Source organism: Bison bison, unplaced genomic scaffold (assembly GCF_000754665.1).
Source record: "Bison bison bison isolate TAMUID 2011002044 unplaced genomic scaffold, Bison_UMD1.0 scf7180017864108, whole genome shotgun sequence".
NCBI classification, from domain to species: domain Eukaryota; kingdom Metazoa; phylum Chordata; class Mammalia; order Artiodactyla; family Bovidae; genus Bison; species Bison bison.
Window position 1 is genome coordinate 8,854,486 of NW_011494680.1, and position 10,783 is coordinate 8,865,268.

Consider the following 10,783-nt stretch of genomic DNA (forward strand, 5'->3'; position numbering starts at 1 on the left):
TCTTGTCTGGAGAATCCCATGGATGGATGGAGGAGCCTGGTGGGCTACAGTCCATGGGATCGCAAAGTTGGACACGACTGAGCGACTTCACTTTCTTTCTTTCCACTACTTTTGCTTTACATTTTGTGAGTTCTCTCAGAGTTCAAGTTGCTGCTCAGTATTCCGGAGAAGGGAAGGAACATGCCTTATAAGATATTTAAGGGCCTTTTGATAGATACAGTCATTGTAAAGGATTGTCATGTTGGCTGCTCCCGCCTGAATTGTCCTGTGATACACAGAGAGCTCTTCCGTGCCATGAATCAACACAGCATCCTCTTTCTCCAGGTTATGACTTCAGATGACAAATCTCCCTCATCACCCCCTTAATATGTATTTTCTCCCTTCAGTCTAAAATTCTTTGAGCTCCCAGGTCATTTCCATGTATGTCATACCTACTTGAGAATTACTAAAATAGCCATTCTAAAACAGAATTGTTTACGTTTCCCCCCAACCTCCAAAAAAGCTCATGATCTAAAAAAAGAAAGCCTTTAATACTACATCAATATGATCATGCAGCAGATAACCTCTTAAATATAAATGAAAACTATCATTCACTCTTTTCCTTACATCAGAAAAATAATAGATTAAAATGTATCCTTCTTCCTCAAAAAAAAAAAAAAAAAAAGACACAGGAACATTTATTTTTCTTTGCTCCTCAAATTTGTCTTTTAGTAGTTGAGAGCAGATGAAATCTTTTATCACTATATTTAGACGTCAACCAGGCAGGTCGGTGCTATGGCAACCACTGCACAAAGAGATGTTAGCAGGACAGACACTGGCAGGCTGGGAGAGGTGCTTACTTAGTGCATCTCAAGTGGATTAAAGATATGGCCTGGCCACAGTAACATGCCCGGCTGCTCCTGGGCCCCTACAACTGGGTTGGCGGGCCACCCAAACACTACTGTCGCCTGGTACCACTGAAGCCCAAGAAACAGCTGAAATGTGGATGCAAATGAACCTCTGGGTTCTAGTTCTCCCACCTGGATTCAGGCTCCCCTGATCCCCAGTAATGCTGCCTTGGCCTTAATAAATCCTATTCATTTTGAGTCTCAGGATTATCCTAGATGCTCACATTGTAATAAGATATGGATATAATAAGTTCATGCTCCCACATCTGATTCCATGGGATTTCCACACACTGATCTGATGGAGGAAGTCATCCAGTCAAACAATTGGGAGCTTGCCTTTTGCCCGACACTGTTTCAGGCACTAGAGATAGAAAAGGGAAAAAAGACAGCAGGGTACCATCTTCCCAGCTTCAGTTCACTGGGATCGAGAGACAGATGATAGAATACAAGGGTAAACAATGATAGTAAACAGATAGGGCATGCATCCATACTTGCTTAGCTGTGTCCAAATCTTTTCGATCCTTTGGACTATGACCCACCAGGCTCCTCAGTCCATGGGATTCTCCATGCAAGCATACTGGAGTGGGTTGCCATGCCTTCCTCCTGGGGATTATCCTGACCCAGGGATAGAACCCATGTCCTCTGCATTGGCAGGCGGATTCTTTACCCACTGAGCCATTGCAAAATGCTATGTATGCAAGTGATGAAAACTACCCCTGGGGGCAGTGTTCACATGGCTGGGCTGGAGGGAAGACTGACATGTCAATAGCTGAGACTTGAGTGATGGGGGGACAGGCCATCCAGCTGGCAGAGGACAGCTTTCCAGACAGGACAGCTGGGCACAGTCCCCCTTCCAGGAATGGACATAGGTCCAATGTGGCAGAAGAGGCAGCAAGGGCCAGGCCTGTGCTAGATCAGATGATCTGGTCCATCACCTGCACCCTTTTCAGCTCTCACATCTCTGAGCACTCCTCAAATGGGCCTGGGAACCCCCAGGAAGTGGTCTCTCCTGAGATCTAAAAATAAGTGTGCATTGTTTACCAGCAAAGAAAATGGCTTGTTCACCATTCCCTTCTTTATAGAGAGCTTGGCTCACTTCAGCTGGGTTAAAGCCCAGAGAGGTGCTGACACCCTCAGTGATCACCAGAGGCTGGGGTCCAGTGTCGCGGCTCCTGCAGAGAACAGGAAGTTCTCTGGCCTTGAGCCCCCTCCCGGCGACTGCTGCTTCTTCCCCCAGGCCTTTATCTTTTGATCACAGGCACCCAGAAGGTGCTAGACCTCGTCCTTGGGTTGCCACAGTGACCGCTATGCCAACACCAGGGTGACTATGGAAAAGCTCCTCTTCATTCTCTGACGGCACTCTTCTTTCCCAGGATGTGGTCAGAGCCCTTGGCGGGCACCCCAGAGACACGCTGAGCACCAGGCAGATGACACAAACCTTAAAGGCACCTTTCCCCCTCAAGGACCCTCAGCTTCAAGCACCTCAACTTGCTCTTCCTTCGAAGTGAGTTTTCCCTTCTCTTCTAGGAGACTTTCTAGTTTCTCATGTGATGTCACCTCTGTTGGTCTTTCACAGGTTGCAGACTAGCCTACACTTGAGACGGAACTCAGACTGGCTTCAAGGTAGTTCTTAGTTTAAAAATCTTTAAGTGCTTTGTCTTGGACGTCCCACTCTCCAGCTCTGTTCAGAAGTGCTCAAAGTGCACATTCAATGGGTGAGCTATGTGGATGTGGTCATAGGGCTTCATAATGCTTCTCAGAAAAGAATAGAAAGTCATTGGTTTTCCTTTCATGAATATGAGGACTTTATCTTCTTGTTTGAGTCTAGAGGAATTTATAATGATCTGAGCAGCTCTGCATCATCACTCTCTATAGTTTTATAAAGAGAAACAAAAAAATCTTGGAAAATATGGTTTTACTGGCAAAAGAAAGGGTCTCTTTTGGCCCTTGATCTAAACTTCTAGCTAATCTGGTCACAAACATTTGAGGGGAAAAGAATATAAAAACCACAGGAATTCAGGAAATGGGACCAGCCTTGTGGCTGTTTTCTCCTTGTTCTATTGAGAAATATGAATTAAACACCAAAGAATTGTTGTTCAGTTGCTAAGTTGTGTCCGACTCCACGAACCCATAGACTGCAGCACATCAGGCTTCCCTGCCGTTTACCGTCTCCAGGAGTTTGCTCAAGCTCACGTGCATCAAGTCAGTGATGCCATCTAACCATCTCATCCTCTGTTGCCCCCTTCTCCTTTTGCCTTTAGTATTTCTCATCTTCAGGGTCTTTTCCAATGAGTCAGCTTTTCACATCAGGTGGCCAAAGTATTAGAGCTTCAGCTTCAGCATCAGTCCTTCCAAAGAATACTCAGGGCTGATTTCCTTTAAGATGGACTGGTTTGACTGCCAAAGAATTAATTTATAAAAACAGGATAGAGCAAGTAGGCAGGAAATATGTTTTCCAGGTTAAAATATCATGTATTTTGTTTCATATAAACTTGCTATTAAAAAGGAGGAAATGGATCTTCTCTTTGAGATACTGATCCTTAAAATAGTGAGGAAATGTATTTTTTTCACATTTATTAGGGAGTCAGGATGTTTGGCAACCTGCTCAAGAAATACCGTGAGACGCTTAATGCTTTCTTTTTGCATGTAGCTTTTCCTGATTTCTCTAACTGGAGATGACAGGTTTTTTTTTGTTTGTTTGTTTTGACTCTTAAATGTACTTATTTTATTTTATTTTAAAAATAATTTTACATATTCTCATAGTTATTTTCCAGAGAAGGCAATGGCACCCCACTCCAGTACTCTTGCCTGGAAAATCCCATGGACGGAGGAGCCTGGTAGGCTTCAGTCCATGGGGTCACTAGGAGTCGGACATGACTGAGAGACTTCACTTTCACTTTTCACTTTCATGCATTGGAGAAGGAAATGGCAACCCACTCTAGTGTTCTTTCCTGGAGAATCCCAGGGACTGGGGAGCCTGGTGGGCTGCCGTCTATGGGGTCGCACAGAGTCGGACACGACTGAAGCGACTTAGCAGCAGAGTTATTTTCTGTATCTTTTAGCACATAGTACTATTCAGTCAATAAATATTTTGAATGAACAAAAGTGTTTCTAAAGATATTTATTCTTCCTGTTTGTTATTGTTTAGTAGCTAAGTCATGTCCAACTCTTCGCAATATCATGGACTGTAGCCCCACAGGTTCCTTTGTCCATGGAATTCTCCAGACAAGAATAGGGGAGAGGGTTGCCATTTCCTTCTCCAGGGGATATTCCCAACCTAGGGATTGAACCTGCATCTCCTGCATTGACAGGTGGATTCTGTACCACTGAACCACCTGGGAAGCCTTGTTTCTTCTTCCTAAGTATGCCATAAACTCAGAATAAGGGACCATGTTTATATTTATTTTTATAACAAATGTTTTAAACACAGATCCTTGTGTGTAGGTGTGAATGAACAAAGAAAATACTCAAAAGAGATAGAGGAGGCTCACTTTACAAAGACCCCACTCAGACTGGTCTTCATAAGATGACACTTGTTAATAGCGTTTTCACAGTATAGAAACTAGTTCTTAGTCTTGTTAGTTTTGAAAACTGATTCCAACAGCAAATGGGGAGGGGTTTCATCTTTAAGATAAACACATGCATGAGGTTGATGGATAAAATCAGAAGATCGATTCATTAATTCACAGTGAGCAATGAACTCTCATAAATGTTGAAGGGCCAGGTCTCTTGGTAAGATCTATGTGGGAAGCCAGATATAATCAGAAGTTTGCTGGGTGAATGTGGAGTCAGATCAATGGAAAATCAATAAGTGATTTAAATATTCAAGGGTATCAGACTAAGATAGTTTGATGCATTTATCTCCATAGTCATGATTATCTTGCCATTGGAATAACATTCTTGAGTCTATTGGCTAAATAAACAGGCATGACCAGTATTTGAATCTTGGGCCATTCTTTCTCTGTGAAGATTGGTTATCTTGTTTTATAATCTTGGATCATACCTTTCTTTTAATATCCAAATAAAATACTTTATGGCTCTTGTATGGTATTACTATCAAAAAATCCAGTCATTTCTCAAATATTTCTGAAAATTCCTTTCCTAGTTTCCTGGTTGTTATTTATCATCTCTCACTGCAAACTGCTGCTCCTAGGACCCCTTCCCACAAATTGCCATCTTACTACCTTCTCTACACATTGTTTAATCTCTTACTGGTCTGTGTAGTCCAACCACCTGTGTATCATCTTCTTTTTATTCTTCAGAAAAAAATCCTGCTAAGGAACACTTTATTGTACTGGTTAACCAATTCGCTACATTTTTTTTCCAATTAATTTTTTTTTGTCTTGTAATCTTTTCTTTTTCATTATTTTAAAACTTTTTATTTTATATTGGCTGTTCTCCATTTGTTTTCAATTAGTATGGAAAGACCCCTTGGCTTGCTTGGCAGCAGCCTTTGGGCAACCACAGACAAGCCCCCTGGGATAGAAGTTACTCATGGACCCACACTTTATTTTGAAGTTCTTTAAATGAAGTGTTAAATCATCACAGTAAAAAATGTCTCCATTTGACAAAGTATCTTTGAGCTTCCCACCTGATGCATTCAGAACTTAAGTCAATAATCCCAGCTTTCCTTTTCATTAGCCATCAGGCTTCTGTTTTTCATCTGATTTCATGTGTAATGATCTACTTAAAATTTTTTTTCAAGGTGATCGAAAGTTTAGGAGAGACCTCAGCTTCTTTGCTTCTTTTTATTTTTTTAAATTTTATTTATTTATTTTTTACTTTACAGTATTGTATTGGTTTTGCCATACATCAACATGCATCCTCCACGGGTGTACACGTGTTCCCCATCCTGAACCCCCCTCCCACCTCCCTCCCCATACCATCCCTCTGGGTCATCCCAGTGCACCAGCCCTAAGCTTCCTGTATCCTGCATCGAACCTGGCCTGGCGATTTGTTTCTTATATGATATTATACATATTTTAATGCCATTCTCCAAAATCATCCCCCCCCTCCAACAGAGTCCAAAAGACTGTTCTATACATCTGTGTCTCTTTTGCTGTCTCGCATACAGTGCTTCTTTTTATTTTTAAGAGTGGTAAGTTTATTAAGGAAAACTAGGGTTTCTACACATTTTATATTTCAGAGTGAAATCAGTTATAAATGGGTACAACAGTGATTTTGCTCCACTAGTTATTATAAATAGCCTTTAAAATTCAGAAAGTCTTAGTTTTACTATTAAGTCAATTTTCATAACTTTGTAAGTGACAAAATCAGGCCCATTGAAATGAGGCTAGATCAGAGTTCAGGCTAAGCTGCTCCGAATCTATATCTCCACCGTCTTTTCAGAACAGCACACACAGACCCAGGCTCCTGTTTCTCCATCTTGTGTTTTACTAGCAAACTTCTCAAACTCTTTCTGAAGAGACTGAGTTGGTTTCCAGAGCTCACAGTCTCTGCACTGGATGTCTTGATTATGCGTATTTGCTGCTGGAAGGCACAGAGATGTAGTGGCAATCAGTGTGCCTAGAAACCATGCAGACAGAAAGCAGTGGGGCCTGATGGGATTACAGTAAACACTACGGTCAGGCCAAGCATCTCTGGGAGTCCTGACTTGGTCGTCATGGGACACAGGGCAAGTCACTTAACCCGTCTGGGGCTTAACTTTGTTGTTTAGTCACTAAGTCGCATCCAGCTCTTTTGTAACCCCATGGACTGTAGTCCACCAGGCTCCTCTGTCCATGGAATTCTCCAGGCAAGAATACTGGAGTGGGGTGCCATTTCCTTCTCCAGGGTATTTTCCCAACACGTCTTGTGCATTGGCAGGTGGATTCTTTACCACTGAGCCACCTGGAAAGCCCAAGGCTTAATTTACTCACCTGCCAAATAAGGAACAACACAGCTTAGGGTTGTGTAAGTACAGTGTCTAGCATAGTAACAGATGTTTGACAATGACAAACCTGTAGAGCTGTTTCTCTATTTTATCTGCAACTTTTCAGATTTGTGAATTTGAGAAAATTACTTAACCTCTCTGAGTCTGTTTATGCTCAATGGCAGAATGGAGAAAACAATATCGACCTCACAGGGGTGTTAGGAGGATTAAATGGTAAAATTATGTACTGCTGCTGCTGCTAAGTTGCTTCAGTCGTGTCCAACTCTGTGTGACCCCAGAGACGGCAGCCCACCAGGCTCCACCGTCTCTGGGATTCTCCAGGCAAGAACACTGGAGTGGGTTCCCATTTCCTTCTCCAATGCATGAAAGTGAAAAGTGAAAGTGAAGTCGCTCAGTCATGTCCGACTCCTAGCGACCCCATGGACTGTAGCCCACCAGGCTCCTCCGTCCATGGGATTTTCCAGGCAAGAGTACTGGAGTGGGTTGCCATTGCCTTCTCCGTAAAATTATGTACAGTGACATTCAATACATTTTTGTTCTCTTCCTTTTTCTCCCACCAATAATTTGTTTTGCTTCCTCTGAATCAGTGTACAGCTTACACTGACCTTTCAATTGGAAGAACTTCATGCTAAGGGTGTTTGCGTCTTCATTTCAGTTGGCATGTCACCTGCCCTTAAACTCCAAAAGTCAAAACAACGAATGTATTGAGCTGTGATTTTCTCGATTCTGAAGGTCCCTCTTCAGAATGTAAACTGCATTTACAGTTTCTTCCATCATAGGGACTCTCTTCTTGGGGAGAGCTGGTCAAGGGTGCCCCTCTTGGAAAGGCTTACAGGCTCTCAAGTTTATTTCACAAAGAGAGGAGGTGGGGGCTTATAACTCAGCTTAACTCAGTCAGATGCTTTCCCTAGAATGAAAATTTTGTCCTGTTTCTCTCAGAGTGCAGTGAGGACTCCATCCTCGCTAACCACGGTGGAAATTCCGTCAGGTAGGCATGTTCTGAGTGGAAGCAAGTGTCTCTGTTCTTTTGCAAACACTGGTGTGGAAACCCACAAGGCCTTGGCTGGCATTTGAAAGAGGCTTTGCGGGAAAAACACCCATGGCTGCAAGGGAACTTCTCTTTCTGGCTCAGACCTGCTAGGAAGCAAAACAGAATACTCACTGGCTACATGAAAAATCACAAGTGATTTGTTTTTCCTTTTATTAAGATAAATTACTCTTATTAAAATTAGTATCTTAATAAAATTATTCTTATTAGTGCAATACCAATGTGCTAATAATTTTCTAAAACAGTTTTTGAGAGAAGTGGCACAGCCGAGCACCCTTGCTGCTGTTGTCCCCAGACAGCATCGTAACTGTCTCCAATTTACAGCAAACATAGACTCAGCGAAACAGGCAGAGCTAGAGTCAGCAGAACTTAATTTTATGTCCAATTCTGGAGCTTGCTTATTGGAAGAATTTGGAAAAAGATAACAATACATATATTCCAACAACAATAAAACTTAGATTCTCGGAGCTATGGTCCCTGAGAGGGAACGGGAGGTTTACTCAGATGGTCCATGCATGTAAAACTCATCACAAGACCCAACAACATCCACACGACACAACATCCCTGCATCTCATCTTGTTTAATTAGGAAATGCAATTGGAAGCTGAAGCCTGGGGATTTATTAGATCCATTTCATACTGTTCTCAAGAGATCCCAGGGTGATCCAGTTGCAAACAGCAAAATGCTTTACCTCTTACACGGCCTATGATTTATTTGCAAGAAAACAACAAAAAAATATATTGATACTTATTCTGCATTATTTCCACAGGATGTTGAGGTGATCTGCTCGTGTTTGTTGGTATGTGTTTTGTTATCTAATTTTTAATTATCTAGCCTTAATTTTATTACTTTTTTGAAAGGAAGTGAATCATTGTCATCTGCTTATAGCAAATTAAGTTATAGCCAATGTGCTATTAGAAACCTTGAATAAGCCTTGATAGTTTAAAAAATAATACTTAAAGAGCATAGATATTGCAAATTTGGTCTGAAGTATTTCATGATGTACCAGAACAAAAAGGGCCTTTTATTGACTTTACCAACAAATTTTTGAAGAGAAAGTTACATTTTATTGTATGCCATTGTATCTTGTTATGATTTAAGTAATTAGTTTGGTATTAGAAGTACCTGATTAATTCACACATCTAAACCAGTGAGAGCAGTAATTATGTAAATGAAGCATGAATAATTAAAAGTGAAAAATAGTGAGTGTCTAGATCTAAAGCTTTTACAAGTATTGTGTGCAATCTAGAACCAGCAAGCTGTGCAGAGCAGTGTCTAGGAGGGAGAAGTTAAGTAGAAAAATCAAATAGTAGACTTCTCAGTTTAATATTTTTTAAAACTGGAGTAGCTGCTTTACAATATTGTATTCGTCTCTGCTGTACAGTATAGTGAATCAGCTATATGTATACATATATCCCCTCTCTCTTGAGCGTCCCTTCCACCCACCCATCCCCTCCCATCCCAACCCTCTAGGTCACCACAGAGAATCAAGCTGAGAAACCTGATGCTCAATCGCTTAACCACAAATGAATATTCATTATTCTATAGATACTGTTTTGTCAAAACGTTCATTTGGATTTCAATCTCCTTTTCAATTAGAAACACAGGAAAGCAGAAATGTAGATCTCTTGCCACTAAAACACCAATAGTGGAAATCGGGTGGGACCTATAGCACTGCCACAGATACGACCCCAGTCAGTCTCAATCTGGTCATATGTTAGCTGTTGATACGTGAGAACTGCCCTTTTCAGGAAAATCTTTTTACATTTTCTTTAGGCTACTCAAAAATGGAGCTATATTTAGACTACATTATCCAGTCAGAATAAACATTTTTATTTATTACAGCAATTTCTTTTGGGTCTTTAAGCTACTATCTGGTGTAAGTTTCACACCAAAAGAAACATAAATTTTCTAAAACAGCTCATTTCTCCCAAAGGCCTGTCTTTCTGATTTAAAGTAGAAGCAATATAAGCATTGGAAAGAACACTTGTTGTGAGTTTTGTTGCCTAGAAAAATGCTTGACTGAAACAAAGTAAAATATATTTCCTTCTCCTGAATTTTTTTTTAGGGGCTGGTTATCTGTTTTTAAAATGAAAATAATTTTATCTTAAATTTATTATGGATTTGTGCATCCAAAGTCATTTCAGTTCAGTTCAGTCACTCAGTTGTGTCCGACTCTTTGTGACCCCATGAACCACAGCATGCCAGGCCTCCCTGTCCGTTACCAACTCCTGGAGTCTACCCAAACCCATGTCCATCAAGTTGGTGAAGCCATCCGACCATCTCATCCTCTGTCGTCCCCTTCTCCTCCTGCCCTCAATCTTTCCCAGCATCAGGGTTTTTTCCAACGAGTCAGCTCTTCACATCAGGTGGCCAAAGTATTGGAGTTTCAGCTTCAACATCAGTCCTTCCAATGAACACCCAGGATTGATCTCCTTTAGAATGGACTGGCTGGATCTCCTTGCAGTCCAAGGGACTCTCAAGAGTCTTCTCTAACACCACAGTTCAAAAGCATCAATTCTTCTGCACTCAGCTTTCTGTATAGTCCAACTCTCACATCCATACATGACCACTGGAAAAACTATAGCCTTGACTAGAGGGACGTTTGTTGGCAAAGTAATGTCTCTGTTTTTTAACATGCTGTCTAGGTTGGTCATAACTTTCCTTCCAAGGAGTAAACGTCTTTTAATTTCATGGTTGCAATCACCATTTGGAGTGATTTTGGAACCCAGAAAAATAAAGTCAGCCATTGTTTCCACTGTTTCCCCACCTATTTACCATGAAGTGAAGGGACCAGATGCCATGATCTTCGTTTTCTGAATGCTGAGCTTTAAGGCAACTTTTTCACTCTCCTCTTTCCCTTTCATCAAGAGGCTCTTTAGTTCTTCACTTTCTGCCATAAGGGTGGTGTCATCTGCATATCTGAGGTTATTGATATTTCTCCCAGCAATCTTG